The sequence below is a fragment of the Magnolia sinica genome, chromosome 7 (assembly GCF_029962835.1).
Source record: "Magnolia sinica isolate HGM2019 chromosome 7, MsV1, whole genome shotgun sequence".
Classification (NCBI taxonomy): domain Eukaryota; kingdom Viridiplantae; phylum Streptophyta; class Magnoliopsida; order Magnoliales; family Magnoliaceae; genus Magnolia; species Magnolia sinica.
This window is the reverse complement of record NC_080579.1, coordinates 28262866-28269324: the sequence shown is the minus strand read 5'-3', so window position 1 is coordinate 28269324 and position 6459 is coordinate 28262866. Positions and strand designations below refer to the sequence as shown.

The window sequence follows — 6459 nt, the reverse complement described above, 5'->3', positions numbered from 1 at the left end:
CCTAGTTTTGCTGCTTGATTTGGAAAGCCTTTGGGCCTGATTTTATGGATTTTCTTGGGGAGGTGCTGGGCCTAGGAGTTGTGTGACACATCAGGGTGGACCCCACCTTATGGAATCTATGATTTATTTCCCATTTATTAAATTTTGGGGCTAATCTAGACAGCAACATGTTGCTGTCCAGATTGCTGGAATTTTTTTTATGCTGTAATGTATGTGTTGTAGGCCTTGTTTGTGGTCTCATTTTTCCTGATTTCTTAGACTTATCTTTGAGGTATGGACCCCACCTAAAAGTATGCTAAACCTCAGCTTCAAATGTCCCTATTTGATCACCCAAAAGGGTGGGCCAAGGAGGGTGGACGGTCCAGATTTTTCTGGACTGTCCAGCTACACTGTTTGCTGGAAACTCATAAATATCAGCCTGATTTTGAAATGCTGGGCCACCTTTGTGGACCCCACCTTAATGTATACTTGTATAGGAAGGTTGGCCTTGTATTTTTCCAAACTTACATAGACCTGGGCCCACTCAAATGGGGTGTTAAAGTCAGGGACAGCAGCATTGCTGCAGCAGGAAAATAAAAATCTGGACCTTGCTGTCCATAAATTGCATGAGTTAAATAAAATATTTTTACTATCCCAAAAATCCTAAATTTTTGTAGGGAGGTGTCCCACCCATAGTAGGACCTATCCACAAAATTTTAGGGCCAAGGAATCCTATTTGGGCATCCAAAAGAGGGGGCCAACATACTGGACTGCCAGAAATTTCTGCTGTGCAGTCCAGCAGCATAGTCCCATAAAAATAATATTAAAAAAATAATTTCTAAGAAGGTGGGCCATATTTCTGGATGCCAACTTTTTTTAGGCTTGATGAGGGACCTTGGGTCCAAATTTCAGGAATTTTGAAGGCCCAGAACCCACCCATTGGATGGCCCAAATTCAGGACAGTTATATTCCAGCAATATTTCACCCTGGATAGATTGTATTCTTTAAATTAATTTAAATACTTCTGAGTATCCTAAAATCATAAAAATTTACAGAGAGGTGGTCCACCCATGGTGGGACTCACCTACAAATTTTTGGGGCCAATGGAGCCCTTTGTACACCGTGACAAGTGCTGGAATGGCTCACCACGTCCAGGTGTCCCGATTCACCAGATTTTCTTAATGGTCTGATTTATTTAAATTAATTAAAATACTTCTGATCGTCCAAAAATCACAAAATTTTGAGGATTCGTGGTCCACCTATGGGAGGACCATCTTATAAATTTTCATGGCCATCGGGCCCCTGTACTGATCGTGGTGTGGCTGCAAACTTGGGTCAGTTTTGGGCCAGATACTCAGGCCCGTAGGACTACCCACCACGGGAAGCCCCTACCTTGGGCGGTTGCTGGGCCTGTATTCCAGCGGCATGGCCCACTTCTAATGTGTGTTGTGTATTTCCCTCTCATCTGGTGGGACCCACTGTGATATGTGTGGGTCACCATGGGCCAGTAACCCATCTGAATTAAATAAATTTCTGGATTCCAGCAGGCCCAGGAAGTGGGTGGGCTGGAATTCCAACAAGGGGCCCAAATTTGCTCCATAGTGGATTGTTTTGGAGTTGTTGTGGCCCACCAGATTTAAGGGAGTATTGCACACACTCCTTGCCTTATTTCCTTAGATATTTTTGGCCGTAATTAGTGGCTCTTAAGGCTCACCTTTGTGGTGATGTTGAGGGTTAGCCTTAACCAGATTTTTGAAAGTTTATAGACCCAATGGGCTGGAAACCTATTTCTTGAGCCCAAGATCGTGTAGGGCCTGACCTTATTGTTTCACGGGCCCAACGAGCCGTCTACAGGCTGATCGTGTGTATTTATTAGCCGTGATGCCCTCATGAAATGCTTAATTATGGGCTGACTTGCGGGGCCCACATAAATGTATAGTGTGGAGGGCCTTACTAAGTCTTTGGGCTGATGTGGCAAGGCCCACACTGTCAGTATAGGCCTTGCCTATGTGTATTCTTGGGTTTATGGGCTGCCCTCAAGCCCACCATAATGTATGAATTGGATGACTTTTATTTTGGGCTATTTCTTTAGGGCCCATTATGTGATATAGTATATGCATGTTTGTGTTAGCAAGTAGGCCTTGTGGACTCAGTTCTTTTGGATAGGCCCACTGATCTTGAGCCTATACTCTCCTATCTATTGTGATGGGCTTAGGGGCAATGATACACAAGAAGTCGGGCCCTTGGCTGCCCATTAAACTGACCCTGTACTTAGGCCAAAAGTGAGGCCCAACTCACTTGTGTTAAATGTGAAACTTGCCCATGTAAATGAATTACTGGGCTGCCCATGAAGCCACCACAATATGTGGAATTATGACCTTTGTGGTTGGGCCCAAACATTACTTGAGGGCCCACTATATGGCTTATGAGTTGGGCTTGGTGTATGGCCTACTAGTCCACGCATTGCTTAGGCCTTAGATCTTTCATTATATGGGTAGTGGTGAGCTACCTCTTGGAAACCAGTTGAGGTTGGATGTCCTCCTGGGTGATCCTAAGGTAAGCTCATAGGTTTCTCTATGGGTGGTTAAAGGCCCACCATAGACCTTAGGCTATTTATTTAAGGCTCAATATGCATGTATGTAGAACCTACCTTAATGCATGTTTGGTCCAGGCCGTCCAAGCCTTGGATCGCCCGGTTGTGGAAGCACTCTCTGCCTTGGGTTGCTGCTGGACTCACAATCCAGTAGCAGGCCCACTTGATCTTTTCATGATATATACACACTCTCCATCTGGTGCGGTCCCCCAGTGAGTATAGTTGGCCTTCATGAGATTATTTCCACATACTCAACTAATTTCTGGACCTTAGCAGGCCTAGGAAGTCAAACGGGCCAAAAGTTTATCAAAGGGCCTTCAATGTACAATTTTATGGTTATAACTTTATTTGGCTGTGGGGCTCACCATATTGAGAACTTGTGTACGTGTTACATGCTTATGCTTTCTTATAATCCTTGGGCTTAATCAGGGCATTCTTTAGGTCACTTTTAGTGATCTTATGAGGACCCCATCTTAAGATCAGAATTTTGGGACATCTAGTGAGCCCAGATTGGGCAAGGACATCCCAGCTTGGCCCAACCATACATTGGGCCGACTTCCACCATTTTGATGGACTTGTGGGCTGAGGTAAGGATAGTATTGGGCCCTCGGTTGCCTACTTAAATTGCTAATTATTGGGCTGATATAGTGGGGCCCATTTCATCCAAACTTAAACCTTTTTTTGGGTCATATATTGTATACGCGGGCTGCCCACCAAGTCCAACTTAATGCATGGATTCTATGGCCATTGGGAATTGGGCCTTGGGCCTTAATTCCCCTCTTAGAGCCATGTTGTTAAAAGTGGTATTATATCTTTTTATGGCCTATTATGAGGAATATATGTATGTAATTACTTTTATTTTTATCTTAAATGTAGGCCTTGGGCCTTTTATCCATATAGTTCATGGTAGATATGCCTTTTTGGGGAATGGTGGTTAAATGTCCCCATTATGGACCCCTCTAGGTCTGGTTGTATTTAAAAGTGATTGGATACTTATCTTAGACAGTTGCTAGGCTCATTTCTATATTACTTAGACCCGTAGTTGTATGCTTAGTCTTGTGGGCTACCCCAGGTAAATGGGCCCCCACTAGAGGTGGGATTCCTTATGGATATTGTCTAAGTACCTAGTCTTGGTTCCTTCTTGGATAGGAGGAATGTAATTTACTTTGTATATCGCCGCATAATGCGCCTAGACCCATCTGCATGACTCATGTGCATCATTGTATGCTTGGATGACACTGTGTGTGTGGTTATGATTATGCCATTGGGCATTGCATGCTGTCTTCCCGAGGGACGTAATATTCCCTCTTGAGCATGTTGGATGCTTGAAATTGATGCATAGTTGATTGTGTGATTCATGCATCTGGCATTGCATAATATATGAGCATTATCACCCTTGCTTCATCAGGGTTGTAGCCTCCACAGATACATCGTGGATGGCCATGTTTGGACACCGGAAATGTTACTTGAGCATACTGGGTGCATAGGATGCCCATGGGTGAAATTCCCAAAACTTCCATGGTACTAAGGATCTGCTCCAACGCCGTGACCGAGTGGAATATATGAGCGCACGAGGGCCTTATACTATTAGGCCGCGACTCCCACTGTCGTGTAGTCGGTTGGATAGGGGTGTGGCCTTACTCGCCTGATGTAAGAGGGCATTGCTAGCCGAGTCTGGACCACTCGTGAATGGGTCCGCTTTAGGCCTTGTTGGTGTTGGCTATCCATAGGTGGGTAGTGAGGTCACTTATGCTGGTTTGACTGTGCGGGATCTATAAGAGCGGTATTTATTCGGCAGTGTAACGGACCCCGGTGATTTCCTTATGATTGGAAATATACTTGACATATGGTTTGGTTATGAGCATTGGCATTACTTGCATCGCATTAGTATTGGTTATGTAAGCCCCTTCATGCATTGCCTTGGTATGGCGTCCAGTACTCATTGCATCATATTCATGATAAGCCTTGGTAAGGCTAGTGATATTCTCATTGAGCATGTCTCCTTCCTGTATCTCCTATTATTCTTTTGTGCACTATTATCACACACTTACACCACCCTCTAAGCTTCTATAAGCTTATGCACGATTGATGCGTGCAGGAGATCGTAGGCAGGTGTCGCAGTGGCAGAGTTTGGATTAGAGCTGAGCTTGAGGACCCAGTATTGCATCCTTCCTTTCTTTCTTCTATTATCTTATGTATGTCCTTTTGGACCTCATGTAAACTTGTAAAAGTTCAAATTCTTAGTGGATTTTGTGATATGTGCCTTTTTTTATTCTCAGATTTACTTGTTATGATCTTGGGTATGCTCGTATTGGAAATGGTTATATTGTTATGGAAATCCTCCTTGTAGGATCCCAGGATCGGAACCTGCTTCAGGAGCCGAGAATGGGGTACTACGGAGGCTGTTGCGGCCAGAACCGGCCATCTGGTTCCTTGTGAATCCGGTTACCGAGTCTGGGGCGTGACAGGTAAGCTCCTTCTCTACTTTCTATTTTTCAGTTCTCTTTCTAATTTACTTTCTAGTTTAGGGCTCCCTTCTTTTAGAAACTAGTTCACTACTATCTTTCTTTTAAAGGATTGTTCTTCCCTTTTTAGAATCTAACTTACTTTGTTTTATTTTGCAGGTCTTCAACTTAGGGCCTCCAATTTGGTAACTCCTTTCCAACTCTCTCCTTCTTTTTAGATTTTCTTTTCTTAGGATTAGGTTTTTGAATTTAATTGAGGGCTGTGAGTGTTTCATGCCCAAGTGGGCCCGTGACGACACTCGACGTCTCTTGACTGAAGGAGGATTGGTAGAGGGGTTGACTATCCATCGTAGGACTAGACACCACTTGAAATCCCCTGAGTTAAGTGAAGTTATGGCTGAAGACCAACCTCTTCTACTTCCACCCAGGGTGGAGGATAACTAAGATGAGAATGAGTTGCAACAGGCACCCCCGCCTCGTACTTTACGAGATTATCTATAACCGGCGGGAGTAAGTATGTCCTCATGCATGATTTTTCCTGAAAACACAGGACAAATGGACATCAAGCCAGGAGTTATCCAACTCCTTCCCAAATTCCATGGACTTGAATCAGAGAGTCCATATTTACATTTGAAAGAGTTCGATGAGATTATAGCTACATTATGTTTTCCTAATGTATCTGAGGATACAATTAGGCTGAAACTCTTTCCTTTTTCCTTAAAAGAGAAAGCTAAGACGTGGTTACATTCACTGCGTCCTAAATCCATTGGCACATGGAACGACATGCAGAGGGAATTCATTAAAAAATTCTTCCTACATCATAAAACGATTACCCTCAGAAAAGCAATCATGAACTTTGCCCAAAAGAAAGATGAAACATTCTTCCAATGTTGGGAAAGGTTCAAAGATTTGGTCAGTTCATGCCCACAACACGGATTTGAAACATGGCGCATTACAAATTTTTTCTATGATGGACTGACATCTTCCATGCGCCAAATGGTCGAGACAATGTATAATGGAGAGTTCATTAATAAAGATGTTGACGAGGTATGGGATTACCTCGATAGTCTTGCTGAAAAAACACAATCATGGGACTATTATCCAAAGTCGAACACCACGTCTAGGCCGAATCAATTAAAGGAGAAAGGTGGATTATATCTCTTGAAAGAAGAGGATGATCTCAAGTATAAAGTGACTACGCTCATAAGGAAAGTTGAGGCTATGGAAGGAAAGAAGGATAAGGTGAATGAAATTGTTTGCGGCATCTGTGATTGCAACATTCATACAACTGAAAATTGTCCTACAATACCCGCCTTTCGAGGAGTGTTGAATGAACAAGCTAATGCCGTAAATAACTATCAAAGACCTTTTACTGGACCTAACTCCAATACGTACAATCCTGGTTGGAAAGATCATCCAAAC

General features: G+C 43.4%; 1 non-coding gene across 1 annotated transcript; it reads right to left on the bottom strand.

The window, feature by feature from the left end:
• Positions 1-5868: 5868 nt before the first annotated feature.
• LOC131252485 (small nucleolar RNA R71) lies at positions 5869-5975 on the bottom strand. Its single transcript, XR_009174504.1, has one exon. It is a non-coding gene; the product is annotated as a small nucleolar RNA R71 (small nucleolar RNA).
• Positions 5976-6459: the final 484 nt, after the last annotated feature.